The following is a 26,760-nucleotide window of genomic DNA, read 5'->3' as shown; positions in this document are numbered from 1 at the left end:
ACTTATAAATAAACCCAACAAATCATATACAGAGTGTCTGCTGTAAAAATTATGGAATGATGAAAGGAATCAAAAATCTAAATAAACACCATGACAGAATATGATCATGCATTAGAAGACAACATAATAGGGCCGGCACCATGGCTCACTTGGCTAATCTTCCAACTGCAGCACAGGCACCCTGGGTTCTAGACCCAGCCTGGGCACTGGTTCTGTCCCTGTTGATCCTTTTCCAGTCCACTCTCTGCTGTGGCCCGGGAAGGCAGTGGAGCATGGCCCAAGTCCTTGGGCCCTGCACCCACATGGGAGACCAGGAGGAAGCACCTGGCTCCTGGCTTTGGATCAGCGCAGAGCGCCGGCTGTAGTGGCCATTTGGGTGGGGGGAACCAATGGAAAAGGAAGACCTTTCTCTCTTTCTATCTCTCTCTCACTGTCTAACTCTGCCTGTCAAAAAAAAAAAGACAACATAATATAATAAAAATCAGTTATTAAAAATTGATCTATAGTCAAAATATCTCTCTTAGCAATATATTGACAAACTCCTGGGTTAAAAAATACAAGTTTATTTTAAAATTTGCATAGAAAAATATAGGACCCATAATAGATCAAATATTTTTGAAAAATAATAAAATGAGAGAAATCATGCCACTCAATCATAAGTCTTATTGTCTTGCTACAGTAATGAAGACAGTGTGTTATTGGTGAAGGGAAAGCTTTGTAGACTGAATGGTAAAACAAATAGGTGGGGGAACCAGTGCTGTGGTGTAGAAGGTTAAGCCTCTGCCTGTAGTACTGGCCTCCCATATGTGGCCAGTTCAAGTCCCAGTTCTCTACTTCCTATCCAGCTCCCTGATAACATGCCTGGGAAAGTAGTAGAAGATGGCCCAAGTCCTTGGGCCCCTTCACCCATGTGGGAGACCCCAATGAAGCTCCTGGCTCCTGTCCTTGTCCTGGGTTAGCCTGCGCTGCTAGGTGGAGGATTAGCCTATTGAGCCGCGGCGCCGGTAACACCTGCTTTCCACAGCAGGGTACTTTGGTTTGTTTCCCAGTCTGAGTTCCTGATCCCAGCATCATGCCAATGTACACCCTGGAAAGTAGCCGGCAAACACACAAGTAGTTGAGTGCCTGCTAACCATATGAGAAACCTGGATTGAGTTCCAGGGTCTGGTTTGGGTCTGGCCCAGTCCTGGCAATTGCAGGCATTTGTGAAGCGATCCAGAGAATGAGAGTTTTGTCTGTCTGTCTCTCTCTCTCTCTCTCTCTCTCTCCTCCCTCTTTCTTTATCTCTCTTTGTATCTGTTTTTCTCTTTCATCCTCTTTCTGTTCCTATGATTAAAAAGGAATACACACACACACACAGGTCAGTTTCTCTCTGTTGAAAAGTAGAGAAGAGATTCTTTTCTCCTTTGCTTAGAGAATTTACTTCAGAAATTTGCAAGTTAAATTTTTTCAATATGTCTTTGAAATGATCCTAAATCTTTTGGCAAGTTGAAAAACTAAAGAATGCTTTGTCAGACATCTAGTCTCCCAGTTTTACAAGGAATGCAGGAGCCTAACTATTCTTGTTTGCAGTAGAGTGGGCTTGCTCAAAGTTTCAAAACTATTTACTACTTCTTTTCAGAAGTATATGGGAACTTTATTTTCCTTTGGATGAACCCAATTAAGTAAAAAGGTAATCTCTCCAATCAGGAAGTGAATTTGGGATCAACTGTGTATGGTAAATGTTGCTTTGAAGTGATTGTACTTGATGATCAATTATTGTATACCTTGAGAACACGTATGTAGAATGTAATCTCCCTGGCCAATTAAGTGATGAAGATTTCTTTGCAATCTCTTACTGCATTTTCACATACTGATTTAATTTTTACTCATTAATAAAGTTGCTTTCATTTTCCTGTACCTCTGTGTACAGATTTTGATTTTGGGAGAAATTTTATTTTTATTAGATTTCTCCAACAACTATATATGTTTCAAGTTTTTCATTCTCGCTGCAGATTATTACATAAACATATTATAATTATCATTAATCATTTCTGCCCAATCTTTCTTTTGATAATAGAAATTTGAGTACTTGACTCAGTTTTAGGTTTTTAGTGTTAACCTTCTTTATTATAAATGCTGTTTGTTAATAAATACGTAGGTTTCTTAGAACAAAGTTGTTGCATTTTTCTTTGTTTCTCTTTCTCTGTGCTATAAAATCAATAGGTGATAGTGAAAAATCTAGCAACTGTTCAAATTCAGAAAGTTTTTAATGATGTGTTTTAATGAATCATAAAATATACTTTCATACTTTACCCATAGCCAATAATTATGTAGAACCCTCTTATGTGCTAAAAAGCTGAAACACCATCTACATTTACCATCGTGTAAAAGTATGATAGGGGAGATGTTCTTGCCTAATTCATTGAGAATATAGAGCTGGTTCTGGGAACAGCTTTTAGAAGACATCAACAGAAGAGATATTTGTTATCTTAACATATATGGTCTCTGTCTTTGTGTCCTGGAAAATTTATTTTAACCAGACATGAAGGATACATCATCAAATATTTGCCTTTCTTTCATTAGTGCAGTATACAAGACTATATATATTTATATATAATACACACATGCATAGTCAGACTTCACAATAGCTGGAGCTTGGCCAGGCTGAAGTTCTGAAGTAGGTATTGAATCAAGGTCTGCTGTGTGGATGGCAGGAATGCAGCATCTTGAGCTATCGCCTGCCATAATCTACATCAGCAGGAAACTAGAATCCGGAGCAGAGCCAGGACTTGAATTCAAGTACACCAGTGTGTGATTGATATCGAATTGGCCCCCTAAAATATAATATCAGGATATGGCTCCCTTAAAGTTCCCCCAATGTCCCATATGAGTCATCATATGAAATCAGAATTTGGGGTTCCATAGGATATCACCAAATGTTTATTGATAAATTCCCAATATAAATAAGCCTCTGTGGTTTCTTGCCTAATATTCAGAGAAAAATTCTGAGTACCGGCATAATTGAATGAGGCCTCATGATACATTTTTAAGCTTTTATTCAGTGAGAGAAATGCATAGGAGAGTGATGAGAGAGGTAAATCTGGGTTCATACTAAGTACCAGGAACCAGCCATGTGGAGGAGCATCTAGGCGAGGAAGTATGGTACGAGTGGCCCACAGGCCACATGTGGGCCCAAAATGGCAAGAAGCCAAAGAAGGAAAAAAGGGCTGGGCACACCCTGTCCCACAGGCTTTTAATCCACTTCCAAAGAGGAGTGGTTAATTAACCTGATTGGCCAGTGGATGTACGGGTGTGGTCAGGTAGGGGCATGAGGTCACACAGGGGCCTGGTGTAGGTGTGGTTTTCCAGCTCACAAACCCCATCAATTTTAACCTGTATGCCTGCCTACAATATGATGAGGACATCCTAACTGGTGCATTAGCCTCTAGGCCAAACGTCTGACCAAGACAAGATATATTTAAACATACTGTAAAGAAAAGGAGCAAAACAGAGAGGAGACAGGATACTAAAAGATTTATTCAAGTAATATAAATTCACAGAGGTGGGTGACCAACTGCCAGAGTGCACATAGATCAAACACATGGCAGAGGGCCCAATTCTCAGAGGGCTGGGCTTTTTTATATCTTAGGATGGGCTCTGGATACAGAGGGGAGGTGGAGGCAGTAAATGGAGGTATTTGTTTCAAGTTTGGTGAGACTTCCAAACCTGGGGAAGAATGCAGGGGGTGGAGTGGGGAGCAACAAGGGGTTGATACTGAATTGGTCCCTTGAAAGGATACACAGGTAAGGGATAAATTCCTATTTTATCCATTTCCAAGCTAGGAGCTAGAATGGCTGAGGCTTATGTCCTTGTTCCATCATGTACATATTAACTTCTGCAAATATTCATTTACTGAGTAAATGAGCAAATGGTTATAATTACTTATACATACAGCAAAAACGTCTAGGAGGTCATGAACAATACCCTCAAAACATTGTATTTCATTACCAATCACAAACTATTAAATATGGCCACTTTCATATAAAACATATGTATTATAATTTAAAAATATATCTTATACTACTCTGGAAATTTAGTTTCCTCAGCCAAAAAAAGAAGAAAAAAAAAGATTTTAGAGAACATTTCAGGTCAAACCAATTTACAATTCACCACCTTCGAGAAAACCTAAGTGTTTTAGTTATCACCTTTAGAAATATTTTGTTTTCAATATTACTGATAAAAGCCTGAGTGCAAAGCTGATCGTGAAGACATTTAGAACTGTATTAAGATATCTTCAGGCAATTTGATAAGCGTTTGAAATGCTAATGACAACCCACTCTGTTACATTGGAATCCATTCTTACTTAGCTCCATATCCAGCATATAAAGCAAGCATCTATGAACACCTCAATATGAAACTAAGGTGATGCAAGCAGTGAAAATAGCTTTATCTATTAATCTTCAATTTTTTCCACCTAGTGGGCAAAAAAAATGATAAAATCTTACTCTTATAAAAATATTATTTGCAGTAGACAGTTAAAGGACTGTATATGATACTGAAGATGTAATTCATTCTGTTTTTCACTATATCTCTGTAACAATCTGAAGAACGAGTGTTATCTCAGAGGTTGCTGATATATTTTATGAGGAATCTGCCTCATATTTTCATATGAAACTTCAATATTGATTCATAATAAGGAATTTTAAGTTTCTGGTGACATGGAGTGATACTGATATGTTTATGAATGTAGAAGTGAGAGATACAATCTGATTTTATTACCTGGTTGTGGAACCCTTAGATAACATTGAAACTTTTATTGGCACTCAAAAATACAGCTTACTAGAAGTAAATTCTAAGTGAGTTTGAAAACATTACTAATATGTAACTTAAGGCTGCATTTTAGGCAATTACCAAAAACCCCTGGGAGTTTGGCCAACCTAGTCTTGAATCACATTTGAAAAATATAAGGTATCTATCTAACTTTTTATCTATCAGTAAATTCATCTATGGCCACATTTCCATAGATTTGGCTCATAAGAGACAAAGCCTCTACATTAATTTAAACAGTTTATTACTTTTCCTGATAGCACAGCAGGGAGCATGAGCATTTTGTTTGCATTGGTTCCACTATTCACTGAGGAAATGCAGAAGCAGACTCAGTTGCACAGAGGTTATGCTGTTGTCACTGAGTTTGAGAAGCTCTAAATCTGACAGATTGGGCCGGCGCCGAGGCTCAGCAGGCTAATCCTCCGCCTTGCGGCGCCGGCACACCAGGTTCTAGTCCCAGTCGGGGCGCCGGATTCTGTCCCGGTTGCCCCTCTTCCAGGCCAGCTCTCTGCTGTGGCCAGGGAGTGCAGTGGAGGATGGCCCAAGCGCTTGGGCACTGCACCCCATGAGAGACCAGGAGAAACACCTGGCTCCTGCCTTCGGATCAGCGCTGTTCAATGGCAGCGCGCTGGCCGTGGGGGCCATTGGAGGGTGATCCAACGGCAAAGAAAGACCTTTCTCTCTGTCTCTCTCTCACTGTCCACTCTGCCTGTCAAAAAATAAAAAAATAAATAAAATAAAATAATCTGACAGATTGAATGCTGACAGACTGAATGTTTCCCCCTTAATTTTAGTTCTCACATATAAGGAATTTTTGTCTTTCTGGTCAAGTTTATTACACTCAACATCCTCCATCCATTTTGCTGCAAATGACAGAACTTCTTTTTTATAGCTGAATAGCCTTCCATTGTGTATATATACTGAATTTTCTTTACATATTCATCTATTGGTGAACATCCATTTTAGTCTTGTGAGCAGTGCTGTAATAAACATGGTGGAGCAGGAATCTTTTGATACAATGAACTCATGTCATTTGGGTATATGCACAGTAATAGGATTGCTGACCCATATGGCATTTTCATTTATACTTTTTAAAACAATCCCCATACTGCTTTCCATAGTGGCTGTACTAATTCATAGTCCTTTCAACAGTGTGTCAGAATTCCTCTTCTTCACATCATTGCCACCATTTACTTTCTATTTTGGTAATAGTCATTTTAACTGGGATAAGGTAATGTCTCATTGCAATTTTCATTTCCATGATGGTTGGTGAAAGTGAGCATTTTTCCATATATTTGTTGATCATTTGTATTCCTTCTTTTGAGCACTGACTATTCAGGTCTTTGCCAGTTTATCGATTTGATTGGTTGTTTTTGTGTAGAATTTTTTGAGTTGTTGTTATTTTCTAGATATTAATCCTTTGTCAAATACTTAGCTTGCAAATATTTTCTCCCATTCTGTTTGATGTGTGTTTGTTCTATTAATTGTTGCCTTTGTTATGTGGAAGCTTCTGCATTTTATATAAACCCATTTGTGTAGTTTTGGTTTGGCTGTGCTTCTTAGGTCCTATCCAAGAAGTCATCAACTACATTAATGACTTAAAGTGTTTTCCTTATTTTTTTTCCTAGCATAAACTTATTCTTGTTTCAAGATGTACATTTAAATCTTTGAACGACATTGAGATGATTTTTTAATATGGTAAGAGATATGAATTTCCTTCTCCTACATATATACATTCATTTTGCCAGCATCATTAGTTTAGAATAAAAACACAGGAGGGAAATTAGTGTGATTCATTCATTGTTACTAATATACTAATATAAGGGTAAGCAGTATATGGAACTCATTGTATTACTACCACTCAATTCGGTCTTGCAAATTTAAAATTAATAATATAAAATTAGTTTAATTGAGGGGAAAAACTGCTGGAAATCCTGCCTATCCTCTTGTCAAGCTAGAGATATGGCTTTTACTACCTTTGATTATAAGCAAACCTTCAGAAGAAAGGGAAGGAAATGTCTTTATTATATTGGAATATCTCCAGGAATGGAGTTTTTAATTTATCTGGAATTTAAGGAATCTATACAAGTGGGGCCAGCACTGTGGCTCAGCAAGTTAAGCAGCTATCTGCAATGCCAGCATCCCACATGGGCACCTGTTCAGGTCCTAGCTGCTCCACTCCTGATCCAGTTCCCTGCTAATGATTTGGGAAAGCAATGGAAGATGGCCCAAGTCCTTGGGCCCCTAAACCCATGTGGGAGACCCAGATGAAGCTCCTGGCTCCTGGCTTTTGCCAGCACTGCCTTGACTGTGTGGCCATTTGGGGAATGAACCAGTGGTTGGTTCTCATTCTCCCCTCCCCTATTCACTCTTTAAAATAGAGAAATAAATCATTAAACTAAATTAGCAAAATTGATATTGATAGAAAAAATAAAAGAAATGTTTCAGGACACTGGAATGAGCAAGAACTTTTTGAATAAGACCCAGGAAGTGAAAAGAAAGTAAAACCAAATACCATTGCATCAAGCTAAACAGCCTCTACACAGCAACGGAAAGAATAAGCTCAGCAAAAATAAATAAATAAATAAATAAATATAAAAAAAAACTACAGAATGGAAGAAAATACTTGCAAACTGCCATTTCATAAAGGGTTAATATCCAGCATATATAAGAAACTCCAACTCACTAAGCAATAAATAATATAGAAAATGGGCAATAGACCTAAAGAGACATTTTTCAAAATGACATACAAATTGCAAACAAGTATACGGGGTGGGGAGGGAGTTCTGAATAATCATCAGGAAATGCAAATCACAATTAAAATTACATTTCACTTAATTCAGGTTAGGTTAAATAAGATCAAAAAGATAAAAGATAAGAAGTGCTGGCAAGAATATCAAGAAAAGGGGATGCTTGCACACTTTTCGTAAGAATCTAAATTAGTATAACGTAACAGTGAGAATGTTCCTCAAAATATCACAAATATACTTCTCATATGATCCAGCAGTCTCACTACTAGATACATAACCATAAGAAATGAAATCAGTGTGTTAAAGAAACATCTGCAATTTCATGTTATGGTAAGGCTACTTACAACAGCCTAACAATGACTGTAATCTAGGTGCCCGTTCACTGGTTAATAGAGGAAAAGTATGTCCACCACTGCTTTATTAACAGTCTTCAATGCCACTCACTACTGGACTCTCCATATTGCTTACTGGACAACTTGATTTTCTTCCTATGTAAACTGGCATCCTGGCTTCAAATTCTTCTCTATGCAAACTAGTCAAATTTCATAAATTCAGTTTTGATGAAGTAAATGTTTCCAAATTTTATTATGTCCTTGCCCATCCTCACACCTGCTGAGAGACACACAAACATAAAGTTACAACTGTTTGTCTTTTCCATTTTTTATGTCCAGATCTCTGAGTACTAAAGAAAATCATAAAAAAAAAAAAAAAACAGTATACTAGTGACACTTTGAATTCATGGTGATAAACCCCATCTAGGTCATAATCAATAATTTATAGAATCATTGATATTTAATTTAAAAGCTCCATGGGATGCTGTCTCCAAGGTCTTTGAAGTAAGTCTGGCAAAGAATCTATGAGACTTAGCAAATATCTTTTAATCCATTGATCACTTGCAGACTCAAATAAGAGGGATTATCCCTTATGAAAATCACAATAAGACAATAGATATAGAGTGTTTTGCATAATTATAAAGACAATAGAACTAATATAAATGACAATTATAAAAAATAATGCTTAAAAGCCAAGAACAGGTATTTCACAAAAAGCTACCAGCAACATTTTTGATATTTTACACAGATTTGTTTTATATGTTTAGTATAGTAGATTTAGATTTTTTTATACCAAACAAGCTTATCTTTTATGTTTTTTATGAGGGTAGGGGTGAGAGAGAGTGTGCTCACATCTGTTGGTTCACTCTCTAAGTGCCAGAATGGCTGGTGCTGGAATGAGGCTCAAGGAGGGAGCATGGAATTCAGTCTAGCATTCCAGCATGGGTGGCAAGAATCCAACTACATAAATCATTGCCACTGTCGCCCAAGTTGTACATCAGCAGGAAACTGGGGTGAGAAGCTAGGATAAGTACCAGGCTCCTGCCATCGGATCAGCACGGTGCGCCGGCCACAGCATGCCAGCCATGGCGGCCATTGGAGGGTGAACCAACAGCAAAGGAAGACCTGTCTCTCTGTCTCTCTCTCTCACTGTCCACTCTGCCTGTCAAAAAATTAAAAAAAAAAAAAAAAAAAAAAAAAAAGGAACTCAAACCCTTGCACTCTAATATGGTCTGTTGTCCTATTGATATGTCTACCAACACCAAAACCTGATCCTAAACTAACATTTTAATTAGGTTTTCCACAAAGTTTTTGAAATATCCTCATGTTTTAATCTGCACTAAAATATACTTGATGACTCCTAGTTATTTTTTCCATGTCAAAAAAATTACATCATTGATGCCTAAAGTAAAGATAGTGCAACTGCTGAAAAAACAGTGCAAAAATTTCATTGATATTTAATTTTTATATTTTTATACTTTTTATTTTAATTTTTGGTTAGTTTTTAGCAGAATCAGTGTAATTGTAGATACAATTCTAAGAACATAATGATATCCTCTTCCTTCCTATCACCCTCTCTCCCCCTCTCATCAATTCTTTATACTGACAAAATCTCTGTAAAAGAAAGCCCACATATTATTTTGGTTCTGAGGCTAAAACACGGATGCACTCTCTGTTTCTCTGAATTTCTGTTCCATACTTTGGTTTGCCAATGGTGTCAAAATTGATTCACATGCTCAAATCTTCAATCAGTTATGTTTCATATTTCTTCTGCTTCAATTTTCCCTAAGGGAAAATTATGATTATTTGTTCTCCTTAATCAAATGACCTTTATTAGACAGGTGTTAACTTGTCTCCATCACAGGATTCTTACCAAAATTCATTTAGATGTCATGAACATGGCTCCCAAACTGATTGAACCTGGATGAGCAGTAAAATATAGTAGCTGTCTAATACTAATATAAGAAGTATCGTTAATTGAACTAATAATAAAAAGAAAAAAAAAATTTATGTATGAAAGAATAAACAGCTAAACTAACTCAAAATCAAAAGACAAGAAAGAAACAACATAAAAAGAGAAATAAGCATTAAGTATCATGAATGAGAGAGAAGATACCAATACTGATCAGTCAGTAGGTGGCAAAAAAAAAATTAACAAAATTAAACATGTTGTTTGAACAAAATAAAAATTTAAAGATACTTTTAAAAATCATATGAATTTAGGAAAATCATGTATCTTTCAAACTTCATTTACTTCATCTAGAAGTAGAGAAGCTAATATATTAATATCAGAATTTTGGGCATTTTATGCACATCTTATACCATAATAGATATGAAGTATATTATATACAACTAATAATATTTTAATTACATTTATAAGTTCTATTTTTAGTTGTTTAGCTTTAGAAATGTTTTAACAAGTAATTTTATTGAGAGACAATTGCCAAATAAAAAGCTCCACGTTTTCAAAGGATACATTTGATATGTTATGAGGAAGCCATCTCTGTAATCAAAATGTTGAATACATCAGTCACTTCCCAAAATTTCCTCCCATGCCTCTGTTATGTCTTCCTTTCAGGCCTTCCTGCATCTATTCCTTATCCTTAATTATTTCCAAAATCTTAACTGTCACTAAGCCTTAACTTGCCTTGTGTTGTAATTTTACTTGAAGAGAATCATGCATGCACTACTTTTTTCCTGGCTTCTTTCACTTAACAGAATTGTTTTGAGATTCATTTATATTTTTCCCATTTTAATAGTCCTCCCTAGTCATTCCCGAGTAGCATTCCATTGCATGTTGTTAGGGAGATGAGACTGAGAAGACGGCATTTATCACACTCCCATATCTCTATGTCCTTGTCCCCTTATCTCTTTCTTCCCATATCTGTGCCTTTGTGGGAAATAATATCATGATAACCAGTATGCCCACCTGCTTGGCTATTGCTCACAACCCTGTTCTGTAATGGATTAGCTTCATGCCACCTGTTTCTAAGCTCATATAAGAAGTTGGAGGGAATGATTGGGTGCAGATGCCTCCTTGCAATAAATAGGCTGTCCTAGACAAGAGGTTATTTTTCCTATATTTTCACCCACCCTTACACATAATAAATAATGAATAATGAACTTGCACAAGGCTTTAAATTATTCTTTTGCCTTTCTGAACCCAAACTTATCTCTGGGGGGTTGAACTCATGTATGAACACATGAACAGATGTACACCCCAGTTTGTTCATCCATTCACCTACTGATGGATATTTGGATTGTATCTAGTTGTTATCTATCATAAATAAGACTGCTTTGACAGTTTCTTGTGTAAGTTTTCCACAGGAATATATATTTTCATTTCTCAGGGTAAATATTTAGGAGTGGAATGTTAGGAAAATGCTTAAATATTTTTCAGGGTATCTTTACTGTTTTATATTGCCATCAGCAGTGCATGATAGTTCAATATGGTCAAAATTGGTATCTATTTTTGATTTTTAATATAGTTAATCCAATAGGTTATCCTTGTGTCTTCTGGTTTTAATTTGCATTTACCAATGACTAATTATGTTGGACATTTGCCCATGAACTTATTTGCCATTTATGTATCTGCTTAGGTTAAATATCTGTCCAATCTTGTCAATTTATGCATTTTTTATTCAGCTTCAGCAGTCAATTTTCTATATATTCTGAATATATACTAGTTCCTTAACAGATATATAATTCAAATATATTTCCTCCTGGTGTGTGGCTTATCTTTCATTCTCTCAATAGGCTCTTTGAAGAGCAGAGATTTTTAATATTGATGAAGCCAAGTTTATTGATTTGTTCTTTTATAGATTCTATTTTAAGAAATTGTTTCTTGGTTAAGATCACAAAGATTTGCTCCTATGTCTTCTTTTAAAACTATTATGGTTTTAGATTTTAAAATTACCTTGCTGATTTATTTTATTTTTTGTATGTTATGAATCATAGATCAAGGATCTATGTTTTGCTTATTTTTTGCATGTAGATATCCTTTTGACCCAGAATTAATTACTGAAAACCCCTTTCTACTACCTTTCACTGTATTTTAACCAAAAATCAGCTGTATAATCTTGTTGACTATGTTTCGGTACTCCATTTTGTTCTTTGACCTTTTTTGCTATGTCCATGCCAAAACCACCCTCTTTAATTATGTAAAGTCAAAATCAAAAGGTGGAAGCCCTTCTGCTTCTCTCCTTTTTCAAAATCGCTTTGATCTAGGATGTTAGAATCAATTTGTTCATTTGCATAGAATAGCCTACTGTGATTCTGACAAGGTTTGCATACATGTGATAGATCAGGCTTGGGAGAACTGTACTTTAAAATTAAATCTTCTGACCAAGAACATGGTAACGTGTCTATTGATTCAGGCTTATTTAATTCTTAATTCTTTTATATTAGAACCCAGTAATCCTATGTGACTAATTTTCCAAATTAATTCCTATGACTTAAACAATTGTTTTCTGTTTTACTGTTGGACCTTGACTAGAACACTCATGAAATTCTCAACGTCTTTTATTAGTAATAAATTGAAAGCAGCATTTGAATATGAACCTGCACAAAAACTCAAAATAGAACTTAATTTGTTCCTTATGAGAGAAGTGACCATAACAACTATTATATTTTATATAATATTATTATTATATTTTATTACTATTATGTTTTATTATATATTATAAGTGTAGACTCTTTCTTCTATAGAAGAGAACAGATAGAATTTGTGGAAGAGAATATAGAGATTGAAAAATCATATTGAACAAAATAGAGCAGACCCATAGAATGGCAGATGTCCTAAACAGCACTCTGGCCTCAGAATCAGTCCTTAAGGCATGTGGATCCGGCTGAAAAGCCCATGAGAGTATTTCAGGCATGGAAAGCCAAGGCACTCTGGGGGAAAAAAAAAAACCTAAATGAAAGATCTCCGTGAGTGAGATCCCAGTGGAAAGAACAGGTCATCAAAGAAGGAGGTACCTTTCTCTGAAGGGAGGAGAGCACTTCCACTTTGACCATGGCCTTGTCTAAATATGATCAGAGTTGGTGATCTCAGGAGGTTTCCATAGCCTTGGTAGCTCATGACAAGAGCCTAGGGTGATTACTGATGCCATAAACAAGAGTGTCAATTTGTTAAGTCAACAACAGAAGTCACTGTGCACTTACCCTTCATGTAGGATCTTTGTCCTTAGTGTGCTGTACATTGAGATTTAATGCTATAACTAGTACTCAAACAGTATTTTTCACTTTATGTTTCTGTGTGGGAGCAAACTGTTGAAATCTTTACTTATTGTATGCTAAACTGATCTTCTGTATATAAAGAGAATCGAAAATGAATCTTGATGTGAATGGAAGGGGAGAGGGAGTGGAAAAGGGTAGGGTTGCGGGTGGGAGGGACGTTATGGGGGGGAAGCCATTGTAATCCATAAGCTGTACTTTGGAAATTTATATTCATTAAATAAAAGTTAAAAATAAAAAAAAAGAAAAATCATATTGAACAAAATACATGAGAAATTACCTGAGATCACAGGTATTTCTTCCTTAATGACAAACATTATTCTTAACTATAAAAATGGTTCTAATCTGGGGTAGGTAGGGTGGCCATCAGGAAAAAAAAAAGTTATAATGAGAGCTAGAAGTAAAGTGTACACTTCTGAAAGTTAGAAATGGGGAACAGAGTTCTTCAGTTGATGTCACTGCTATAAAATTGCATTCAGACTTTGCTAAGAATGGACATTTCCATTGTTCCTATTATTTATAAAAAGAAAAAATATGCTTAAAAAAGTTCCAGGCTATAAAATTTAAAGGTGCTTGTCTTATTTTGTGTTCCTAAAGTGTACTGTGGTATAATAGGAGTGGATGGAAGAATAGAATGAGATCTGATCATGACAAACCCATATATTTGGCTTAGGAGATTCATTTTATTCTGTAGAGGACAATAAGTTATTAAACGTTTTTATTTGTAAAGCACAAAATCAACCCTGTACTTAGCACCCATAATCTGGGACCAGTAAAAAGGGTGAGAGAGCAAGTCCAGGCAGTCACTAGAGTTACATCAATGGAGGGGAGTGTTTGTGGCAGTGTGAATGAAAGTGAGAGTCTATCAATGACTTGTTTCATAGGAGAAGGGACTCAACACAGGTGCTTTGGGAGTGTATTGCTTTGCTATCTATACTGTGTTTCTCTAAACTCCAGTAGGAAATTTCACTCCTGGAAGTACAAGAAATCAGGCCATCAGTAATCTGCCTCATTGCATTTGAATTGCGTGTGTAAGTATCATTTAAAACATTATATTCATTGATGTATGCATTTATTTAAACTACATTAACTTAAAATTGGGTTAATCTGTACTTGATAATCTAACTAGCTTAATTTCTTAAGTATGTCACAGTTATTTGCATGTGAACCTTTATATTTACCCCAAATTCTTAAAGCAAGCCTGATGGAATTTGTTAACAAAATTTTGTTTTAGTTTAAATCATTATACATTATAAATTATTAAAAACAATTTCTTTCAAACATGTTATTTTTGAGCACTTCAAAATTATTTGTTTTCTGATTCTAATTATTATGAATTAATAATTACAGCAAGAGGTTCTTGCTGTAAATTCTATCCAATTTTCTCATTAATCAACTCATTCTTACCTGCTATGGTGATGTAGTTTGGTTGATTATTATGTTTCTCCTCTCACAAGTCGATCATCTCCTTTGCTTCAACTCTTCTGTTTTAAAAAATGACCCTCTTTGGGGCCAGGGCTGTGGCACAGTAGGTTAATCCTCTGCCTGCGGTGCTGGCATCCCATATGGGTGCCAGTTCTAGTCCCGGATGCCCCTCTTCCAATCCAGCTCTCTGTTATGGCCTGGGAAAGCAGTAGAAGATGGTCCAAGTCATTGGGCCATTGAACCCACGAGGGAGACCAGGAAGAAACTCCTGGCTCCTGTCTTCGGATTGGCGCAGCTCCGGCTTTTGTGGCCATTTGGGGAGTGAACCAACAGAAGGAAGACCTTTCTCTCTGTCTCTCCCTCTTACTGTCTGTAACTCTAACTCTCAAAATAATTAAAATCTTTTAAAAAATGACCCTCTTCTTGCTTGTAATTCAGGTTTCTCACAAAAGTACTTTGAAATATGAAGAAGGAAGTAGCACTGACAAATTGGAATTGAATGAAGCTGAGGATTCAAGGGTCTCTGAACCAGTCTTGCTAGTTAAAAAAAAAAAAAAAAAAAAACATTGTAAATTTAAATAATTTTTCTAGACCTAAATTATCATGGTATAAAATAACGAAATAAACTTCACTGTTACTTGCTGAAAATGCTTGGATGCAAACTATCACCTATCAGAAAGGGAAAAAAAAGAGTCAAAAATAATAGCTGGAAGCTAAATAAACATATAGCCAACATTTTGGTGTAGTGGGTGAAGTTGCTGCATGGGATGCTGGCATTCCACAGCGCTGGATCAAATCATGGCTGTTCTGCTTCGAATCCAGCTCCTTGCTAGTGGCCTGGGAAAGCAGTGGAAGATGGGCCAATTATTTAGGCCCCTACTTCATATGTGGGAGACCAGGAGAAATCTCCTGGCTACTGGCCTCAACCTTACTTAGAGTGAACCAACGGATGGAAAATCAATCTCTCTCTTTCTCTCTCTCTCTACCTGTTTTGGTCTCTTTCTAACTCTCATAATAAATAAAATAATTTTAAAAGTAAATACATATATATTTACCATGTAAAACAGAGTTATGATTTTTGAAATAAAGTTAGGAGAAGAAATTGAGAATGAACATCTGCAAATTCTGACATCCAAGAGGGAGAGGACAGAGCCTGGGACTAATTTCTCATAGTCATATTAAATAAATATTAAATAAAAACGTAAAGCCAAGAATTTGGATGTAGTTAAACATGAAAGTATGAGTATTTAATGTCTGCATAGGTAGAAAGATAGAATAATCAGAAAGCTGATCTTCCTACTTAATGATTCTCTTCTAACCAGAGAGATGAAAAGAAACAAACAAAAGAGCCATACAAGGAACACAGACAACAACCACCCCGTGTTCATTCCTTTATGTGAGGGCACTCCAAGGAAATGGCAGTGGTAGATTATTAGGGATCTAACAGGCATAAAGAACACCTTTCAGCATTTGTCATCATAGAAAACTGCAACTTCAAACCACATTATGCAGGATGACTAGGATACAAAGACAAATGAGAGGAAAAGACTAGACAGGCAGTGTAGGGAAGCAGGTTACTGCCAGCAGCCTCTTCGCAGGAGGGGCTGTGTGCTGGCTCAGGCTGAATGGAAGCAGGAGCCCAGAAGGAGAGTAGCTTAGCATTAAGTCTGGCTAGCAACCGTTTTGCTCTGATTGATCAGTTGGGACGAGCAGTTCACCTAATAACCCAATAAGAAAAACAAACAAACAAACAAAAAAAACCAGTAATTTGGAGGCACTGTTTGGTCCTGTTCTGAATAAACAAGGGGTCATCTTTGAGTCTGATATGAGTTATGTGGAAGGGTGTTTCTTTGTATTCAGTCATTTTCCTGAATACAAAGGCTGAGGACATTCTTTTAATCTCTTCTTTTCTAGGAGTGCAAAGCTCAGGTCAAATCAAGCACTGTCAGTACTCAAGAAGGTGGTTTGGGCAGGTATCTGGCCTAGGGGTTCAGTAGTCTACATCATACATCAGGATTGATTCCAGCTCTGGTGCTAGAATTGAGCTTCCTGTTAATGCAGAACCTGGGAGGCAATGGTGATGGCTGAAGAGACTGGGTCCCTGCCACATACCTGGGAGGCCTGGAGTAAGTTTCCCAGTCCCAATTTTTTTTTTTTTTTTTTTGACAGGCAGAATGTACAGTGAGAGAGAGAGACAGAAAGAAAGGTCTTTTTTTCTGTTGGTTCACCCCTCAATGGCCACTGCAGCCAGCACGCTGCGGCCGGCTCACTGCCCAGTTTATTTAATAATAGCCAGGCAGTTGCAAGCATTTGGGAAGTGAACCAACCTTTGGAAGATATCTATCTATCTATCTATCTATCCACCCACCTATTATCTATCTTTCTATCTATCTATCTATCTACCCTCACTTCTTCCTCACCCTCTGACTTTCAAAATAACTAACTAAATAAATAAGTAATAAACAAACAAAATTTAAAAGGGTATAGATTCAATACAGCAATGCCCAGAAAAATTTAAAAAAAAAATTTAATAGCATGATCAAATGCGCTCAATAAATACTAGCTGCTTAGAATAACATGATAAATGATCATGAGTGTCAGCGTAATGTGGAGAAAAAGAAATGCTTGCACACTGTGGTGATAATACAAATTATTGCAGCAACTATGGAAAACAGTATTGGAGGTTCCTCACCATATTATAAATAGAACCACCACCTGATCCAGCATTCCTGCCACTGGGTATGCATCCAAAGGAAATGAAATCAGTATCTTCAGGAGATACTTGCACTTCTAGGTTTATTGCAGCCAAGATATGCAACCAATGTAAGCATCCATCCACAGATTCATAGGTAAGGAAATGCGTACATGACGTAATTCTAAATATCATGACCAAAGAAGGAAATTCTTTTGATCCTGACATGAATGGAGTTGGAGGACATTAAGTGAAAAAAGACAGGCAGAGAACTGTGAACTCTATTTGATATTTACCCTCACATGTGGAATCCACAGGAATAAATCTCAAATAAACAGAGAAGAAATGTGATTACCAGAGGCTAGAGTGAGGAAAAGAAAGATTTCAATCAAAAGATACTAAATTTCAATTAGAATTGAGAAATAATGTAGTGGTTTATTTTATTTATTTATTTATTTTTTTGGACAGGCAGAGTGGACAGTGAGAGAGAGAGACAGAGAGAAAGGTCTTCCTTTGCCATTGGCCGCCGCAGCAGGCGTGCTGCGGCCGGCGCACAGTGCTGTCTGATGGCAGGAGCCAGGTACTTATCCTGGTCTCCCATGGGGTGCAGGGCCCAAGCACTTGGGCCATCCTCCACTGCACTCCCTGGCCACAGCAGAGAGCTGGTCTGGAAGAGGGGCAATCGGGACAGAATCCGGCGCCCCGACCGGGACTAGAACCCAGTGTGCCGGCGCCGCAAGGTGGAGGATTAGCCTAGTGAGCCACGGAGCCGGCCTAATCTAGTGGTTTATTATACTCTGTGGTGACCATAGTCAATAATGACATATTACAAATTTTAAAGTTGCTAAAAAAGAAATTGTTTATATTCTCAACACAAAAAATCCAGTACCTTGGTAAGGTGATATACATGTTAATGAGATTGATTGAATATTTCTACAATGTATACCTGGATCAAAATATCACATTGTACCCCAAAAATGTAGAATTATTACTGTCCAATGAAATCATTTTAAATCAATGGTTTTCATAGGCACTAGGTATTAGTGTTGTTTAAACTGTAGAAATTTATGAATATGTTTTAAAAAGCATTAAAAATAGTTTAATTAAACAACTATAATATTTATATTTTATGGGCTTACATGCACCAGCATTGATATTCTTAAACAGAACAGGAACAAATTTTGGGATTTTGCCATTAACTCTGATAGCAGCTACCTTCTAGGAGAAATCAACTTTGTTGCTATTCATTAGATTTCCAATGTGATTATAAGAATATGAAATTAGACTGAATATAATAAGGAAGTAACATTATTAACCAGAGTAAATAAAAGCTATTGACAGTGCATTTAGTGTCATGTTAGTAGACATGAGCACGTAGAGTGAAGAGTCAAGTATTGTTTCCTCACTCAATGTAGACACCTATGACAAAAGAAGCATACACAGAAGAGATTTCTAGATCAGGACACATTTATGGCATGGAAAGTGTAGAATACTGATGTATGGCCTCTAGAGTTTGCTCACATTCAAAAGTCACAGATTTCTATCAGAATTGATCAAAAACGCTACTCAAATATGAGTCAATAAAAAGATTCCTCATCCTAAAAATCCATGTATAAATCCTTAAAATAAAATCAAGGAATTACTCCTATTAAGGAAGGGGAAATTAAATGTAGTTTAATATCATTATATCATTATATAGTAATACCAGTGCAGCAATTTTAAAGTAACATACTTATTAGAATCTCATTTGGCAACTCTTTAGTGGAATGTAATCATTATCATTCATTATATTATACTCTTAGCTTTCACTCCTCTAAGTATTTTCTCTCTTCCTGACTCCTCCTATCTGACTTTGAACACAGATGGATTCTTGCAATGAAGGCCATAAAATAACTTCTTAACTAGGTGATAGCTCATTGGTATAAAATGGACCCTGCATAAATTGTCAAGGCCAATTTTTTGCTGAGGTCTTTATTTACTATGTTCTGATGCTGCTGTTGATAGCTCTAGTAACAGCTGATGCTTTGAGGAAGAATGAAGATTTCTGTGCTCTTAGTCTGATTCTGTAAGAGAACTCAGTAGTTGGAAATAATTTAGGAGCATGGATATATTTTCAGCATTCAATTCCACCCACATTCTGTGAAGGAAAATCTAAGGATGTCTGTGTTTCTGTTAAGCTGCAGGCAATAGTACCTATCCTATCTCCTTATGTTTTGCATTATTTTCCAAGGCAAATTCCTGCCAAGCCCCCCAAATTCTACTTCCTTAGCTAACATTTTGTTAGTTTGCATAGAAACATGGAGAACTGCTTCATTTTCTCTCATTCAGATCATAAGATGATGGTGTTGCTTTACTGAAATCACTAGATGAAAATTGAATGAGCCCTTCCTTGATGTTCAAGAGTATTTCTGTTAACTGATACACTCAGGGAGGAAAAAGTTAAAAACACACCAAGCAAAGCTACATCCATAAAGGTGGGGCATCTTCTTCCTCACTGGGGTTGCTGTCAGCATCCACGGGGAGAAGTTCCGGTGACAGGAAGTGAGGACAACCACTGACCCACAGTCAGGAAGAAAGAACCATCTTTTCTGAGAAAGAACCCCCTGTTTACCAAAGTCAGACCTCAGGTGAGACTTTCACTCTGGCTGAGATCCTGACTTCAGCTTGTGATTCTAAAGAAAGGACAAAGCTAAACCAGCCCTGGATTACTGACCCCTGGGTAGTAAATGTGTAGACATTGTTAACAAGAAACAGCTAACACAGAGACTATTGTCTATTCTCTAGGAGGTATTATTTTTTAACTGGTGAGTGAGAGAAGTTGGAGAAAAACTAGCTTCTTAGTTTGCCTGGAACCAGTTCATCAGTGAGAGTGGTGGTAGAGTTGTTTGCTGAAAGGAAGTGGAAATGGCCTTCCACAATGGAAACACTGTTGCAGTTAGAATAAAAGAACAATAAAGAAAAGTTTGCACTGAAACCCAGGATATAGGAGAAACAACTGGAAAAAGATGAGAAAGCCAAATGAGCAATATTTCCTAACAGTGAAAGAAAAAGTGAAAGAAAAAAAAATCAAAGGTAATTTTGATCTAAAAATGTCTTCAGTTGATCAAAAAAAAATACTTAAAGAAAAGCAAGCAAGTGGGAAACTATAGAATTTGAAATACGATTTTTTAAAAATGTAGTTATGAGGAACAGATATTAACTCTATGTTACTAGAGAAAAATCAAGATCAGATGATTCTACTAAGAAGTAAAATTCCTAAATATAGCTAAGCATCCAATGAAGGAATATTTTTCCAGAGTTCACTCCTACAGGAAAACAAACCAGATTCAAGTGAGCTTTGAAAGATAGGCATGTCAAAACAGTCCAGAAATTGACAAACACCATTCAATGTATTTTCTTAATTTAATCAGTGAAAATAGATGAGACAAAGAAACTGGAGTATGAAGAGTTCTGTTGACATGACAGAGAGCCCTCTGTCTCTATCATAACACTCAGAAAAATGAAAGCAGTAAGTATCCTGGAAGCAGAGTTTCCCAAGGAAGAGGATTCTTGTCAGTATACTTAATAAAGATTTTTCTAGATGTTTGTGTTCACCTTTGGCAAGTGTTTTCAGTGTGATTACATTTTACAAAAAGAAAAATTAGGTAGAAATTTAAATCCACACACAATTACAAGGCATCATGTTAAAAGGAATGAAGGAAGGAGTGTATAAGATTTGAAGACTTTTAAATAATTAAATTCAAGCTATCAGATATTTGCAGGAATTTTCTGAAGTTTTGACTTGTTATTTCTGAAAAGTTATATACTGGAACTAAAATTGCCAGAAAGAAAATGTTCCACAGACTTTTTCATTAACTTATGTGAAATAAGAGCACCCAGAGACAGAAGAAAATAATGTACTCTGTCTGAGTTCAGAGAGACTATTCCAAATTATATCTAGGATTCTGTCGCACAAAATGTATTAGTTCCCATCCCACGTGGTATCAAATGGAATATCAACAAATGGGCTCTGTTGGAGAATATATTTTCATGAATACAGATGTTTGTTCATTGTACATTATGCAGTTTTTGAAATTCATTGTTAATTTATTTTAATTGATAAGAAAACAAAGTCATAGAGTTAGACAGAGCCCCCACAAAGACAGTCAGAAAAAGATCTTCTATCCATTGATTCACTTCTCAAATATTCATGATAATCTGGGCTGGATAACTCTATCTGGGTCTTCCACATGGGTGACAAGGACCCAAGTACTTGACACATCATCTACTACCTCTCAAGGTGCACATTATCAGGACCATAGAATTGGGAGCCAGCACTGGAACTTAGGCACTCTGATATGGGGTGTGGACATTCAAAGTAGTACATTATTGCTATGATAAATATCAGCTTTTCTTTTTTTAATTTGAAAGTCAGAGTTACATGGAGACACACACACACACACACACACACACACAGAGGAGGGAGAGAGATCTTGGATCTGCTGGTTCACTCTCCAAATGACCACAACTACCAGGGCTGGGCTAGGCTGAAGACTGTAGCCAGGAGCTTCATCTGGGTCTCCCACTTGGGTTCAGGGGCCCAAGCACTTGGGCCATTCTCTGCTGCTTTCTTAGATCCATTAGCAGGGAACTGGATCACAAGTGGGTCAGGTGAGACTTGAACTTGTTCTCAAATGGGATGCTGTCTCTGAAGGCAGTGGCTTAACCCTTTTTGCCACAGCACTGGCCCCTAAATACCAGCTTTGTGATCCCTAATATTTACAGCTGATAAAGGATGGAAAGAAAAGTATTTTGAAGCCTGTTTAATGTGATAATGGTGAAAAAATATGTTATAATTTCCAAATTTATCCAAAGTCTGTGGTGATGGAAAAGATTTGCCAAGGAAACATAGATAATATAGATAGAAGAACTGAATATACTGTTATCCTTTGTTGCCACTTTTTTGAAAACTATGTGGAGGGCTCAAAAATAATAGGGAGGAATAAGTTAATTTCCTTTGTAAATGGAAATACAGAGAATGAAGCTTACACTGTAATAAAAATATAATTTATTAAACTTTCTGAAGATTTATTTATATATTTATTTGAAAAGCAAAGAGAGAGGGAGAGACATATAGAAAGATTTTCTATTCACTGGTTCATTCTCCAAATGACTGCAATAGCCTGGTCTGGGCCAGGCAGAAGCCAGGAGCCAGAGACTCCATTCTGGTCTCCCCCATGAGCAGTACTAGCCCAAGTACTTGAGCCATATTCTGCAGCCTCCTCAGGCACATTAGCAGGAAGCTGGATTTGAAGCAGAATAACCAGGACTCAAACCAGCACTCCCCCCTGGTGGCATAACCTACTGTGCCACAAGGCCTGGCCCTATGAAACTCTTTAATCTCAGAATTTGTCAATTTTGAAAAGCTTAATTCTAAGTGAAGACCTTTACTTATTAAGAATTTTTTTTCTCTGCTTAAATGACATGTATTCACCTCCTAGACAAAGTTTGAGCTAGGCAGTATTTAATATTGTGAAGGAATTCATATGTTGTTGGAGTGTTAGTTTCTGTTTAATCTACATGAGAGTTCAGTCCATGTGTCTTACAATCTGAACAGTCCCTAGAAAAGGAGTTTCAGCATCAATTGAGAAATTTTTAAAAATGCATATTCTCAGGCTATACACAGAGTCAGTGAATCTGAAATTATGGATTTTGGTCCAGAAAGTAAGTTTTAAAAAGGTCATCCTTATGCATGCTAACAATTTGAGAACTACTGCTCCAAATGACTGTTTGCTATAATGTTGACAAGAAGCTTTTGCATTTTACTCATGTCAAAAACTCTACAGCTGGCGCCACAGCTCACTAAGCTAATCCTCCACCTTGCGGCGCTGGCACAAGGCTGTCCCGGTTGCCCCTCTTCCAGGCCAGCTCTCTGCTGTGGCCAGGGAGTGCAGTGGAGGATGGCTCAAGTCTTTGGGCCCTGCACCCCATGGGAGACCAGGATAAGTACCTGGCTCTTGCCATCAGATCAGTGCAGTGCACCAGCCGCAGCGGCCATTGGAGGGTGAACCAATAGCAAAGGAAGACCTTTCTCTCTCTCTCTCACTGTCCACTCTGCCTGTCAAAAAACAAACAAACAAACAAACAAAAAAACTCTACAATGACATTTCACTAATAATATGTGTTAATGGTCAAGTACTCAAAAAATCTTTAGGAATATTGATATATTGTTGTATAAGAACGGAATATGTAGAGAGACATGTTTTAAATATGAATGGTTTCATTTAAATTTCTGTTGGTAGGCAAGTAGACTGAAAATTGCATTTCAAATATCTAAATCAACGGAAAGCATTTACACTGGCAGTTTTATGAGTTGTTTGAATTAAATTGGAGTGAAGAAAAACAGGTTAAGGGTGAAAGTGTGCAACAGGATTTTATAAAGTAAATTCTTTCAGAAAAAAATTGTGTCTGAATATTTTTAAATGAATTGATGAGAAAAAAAACTTGAAAATGGTTGAGAAATAATAAAACTATTTCAAAGGAGATTACAAAGAATTTTTTTGGTCATGCAAAATGAAGAAAAAAAACATACAAAGTATTTCAGGGGCAGTAGATTTGACTTGCATGCCAGTTGGGTAACTGTACAGTATGGGTCAATTTGCAGGTTTGGGGGAATCATACCTTTTAGAAATATATTATTTACAAATCTTAGATACTGAATAATAATCTTTTCTGATTTAAAATTGGTTTAATTCTTAACTGAAATGTTCAAGTGTACATAATGAAGATAGTTATCATATTTGAATTTATAATTGTTGAAAATGAAAGAACCCAAATGTTTAAACAAAATTTAATTAAATAATGGCTACATCTTTTCATAACACAGGGTTATAAAATTAATATAAAATTATGCTGAAGTCTAACAAGCATGTTGGGGCACATACAATAATGGGAGAATAACAGTGCATCTGTAAGAGAAAAGAGATAATTATAAAATAGTATTATGCCTATATATAAAACGCATTTCAAGCCTCATAAACATTTGTTTGCAAACTTTTAATATTGATTATTTGTGGTTGTTGAAATTACAATTACAGGGAAATTGTCAGTGTTTGCTTCCTATTTTCCCTGCCACACAGGGAATAATGAGCAAAAAGATAAAAAAAAAAAAAACTCCATAAAATAATAATATGTGTGATAATGAGCTAAAAGAACTAAAAAAACTAAAAAACTCTATAAAATAATAATAGTAAATTCTACATTGTTGAAATGCTGTTTAAAATAATTACAAAATCAATAATATTTTATTCATTTTTAATAACAGCTGTTTTGATTTGGTTGGCAAATATTTTGGAGCACATAGTTGGGAAATGACTGATTTGAAAATGTCCAGGATTTTTTGTGTGCCATCATTAGGGGTGAATTAAAGCAGAAAATATTTGCAGTCACACAGTGAATTAATAACTGTAAGGCTACTGATTTTCAAATGGATAAAGAAAGGTTGAGGTATAATTGAGACTGTTCACTGAGTCCTTTGAATTAACCCCTCTGTGGGCCCTGCCAGCTCTATGGGAGTCAAACACAGTGTGGGTGAGGTGCAGTAGAGCAAGTTTAATAGACTGTATTGACCAGACAGGGTCCAAGCAGAAAGCAATTGGTTATTTTTCTCTAATTCCTATCAGTCCTGTCCGTTGTTGAAAGTCATTCACACCCCTCTAAGTTACAGACTAGTCCAATATAACATCCATCGTGTGACTCCAAATTTTCATCTGTTTTATAATGTATACCCTTTCCCACTTCAGGTGGACATCAAGCCTAACAAACTACTGTGGGAAACTTGAGAATGATACACATTTTCCCCTACTTAATATTGCTTTTGGGGTTTCTTGAGAATTGCAGCCATAGACAGACGGAAAATGACTAGTTTTTTTTGCTAATGTGCTTCTGGGTCTGGTGATTGCATGATCTTTGGTCCTTTCTCTCTTGGAGGCATTTAAACAACTTACTCCATTGAGAATCTCTCATTAGAAATTCACTTCCCCTGGTGAGAAATTCTCAGAATTTTACTTACAACTTCCTATTTGACCCTTGTTTTTTAATGACTTATCCCTCTTAGGTTACGATGCGCATCCAAGCAGTCATCTTTTAATTTCCTTCCATGAAAGACTTAGTCCAGTTCTCCGGTGGGAGCTATATCTCGACTAAGAGAAACTAGTTCACCATTTCCTCCAAAATTTGGTAATGCAGACACTGTGCAAGACAACCTTGTCTTGTCCTCAGACATCAGGCCAGGGCAGATCCAGCCGTAGACTCTTAGCTTTTTATTTATTTTCCCTCTTCAGAGATGTGTGTCAGTCCTAAGCTATTATGACTAATACAGGTAGCCTTGATTAAAATTTAAAAAAAAAAAAAGTGTATCTTCTGTCATCTAACTTTCAGTCTTTTTCTGTGTTACATTTCATGTCTTTCTTCCTATGATGTGGTATGGGTAATATATTCTAATCTATTTTGAAATTTACACACCTTTTCTTCATCTGCATCCATTGTGCTATATTTGTTACTCTTGAAGTTTTTAATGATAATATCTATTTTTAATTTGTAACAAATTATTTTTTTAAACCTGCCTGGTTAATTTGAATAGCATCTCATTTATTGGTCAATATTTAATTAAATTTTATTTGTCTAGATAATTCATATTTATAATTTGTATTTAACTTTTTTAACTCCAGTAGTTTATGCCTTTAGAAGCACAATTGTCATATTTTTACTTTTTTATCTATTGACTTTTGCTTTTAGTTTTATGGCTGGATTTTGTTTTTCAGGTTTTCTTGCTTTTCTTAATTTTGTTGTTAGCCCCCACTTAACTAAATTCAATTTGGTGAAATTGTTTTATTTTTTGTTTCTAGAGAGAGTTAGCATTTGTTGCTGCATTTGTAGGTGCTACTGACTTTAACTACCTTGCTTGCTCTGAGAATGTCTGGAAAACCTGTCCAGAAATCAGAAATGGCTATTACATGGCTTTGTCAGGAATTATGTCACATAGCCATCACTAAACTGATGGGAGGCTATTGCAATGAGTACTGTTTCTGTGTTTCATATTTCTCAAACAAAATCAGGCTTATCTCAGGAAAGCAAGAGACAAAGAATAGAGGTAGGCAAATAGCATGTTATGGTCTACTTTCCAAATAGTACTTTCAGGACCTAAGCTATGTGAAAATCTCAGGTAAAATTCAAAGAACAAATCCAAGACTATATTTGAATTATTTGAAACTGTCAGAAACATTATTTTCATTCAAAAATTTTAAAATATACATTTACCTTTATGCATAAAAATAAATAATTTTAATTATGTATGTCTATCAGGAGAAATACTAGCATCACAACAAATATTTCATTCTGATGAGAATTGTGAGAAAATATTTCAGCCTTTGTCTTCTTACTATTTATCCCAGGAATTGCAACTAAAACTTGAAAAAAGTGGCTGAAGCTAAAGTTTATTGATTAAAATGAATTTTAATTACATATGTATAAGGTATTT

Source organism: Oryctolagus cuniculus, chromosome 12 (assembly GCF_964237555.1).
Source record: "Oryctolagus cuniculus chromosome 12, mOryCun1.1, whole genome shotgun sequence".
Lineage (NCBI taxonomy): Eukaryota > Metazoa > Chordata > Mammalia > Lagomorpha > Leporidae > Oryctolagus > Oryctolagus cuniculus.
This window is presented reverse-complemented; position numbering follows the sequence as displayed.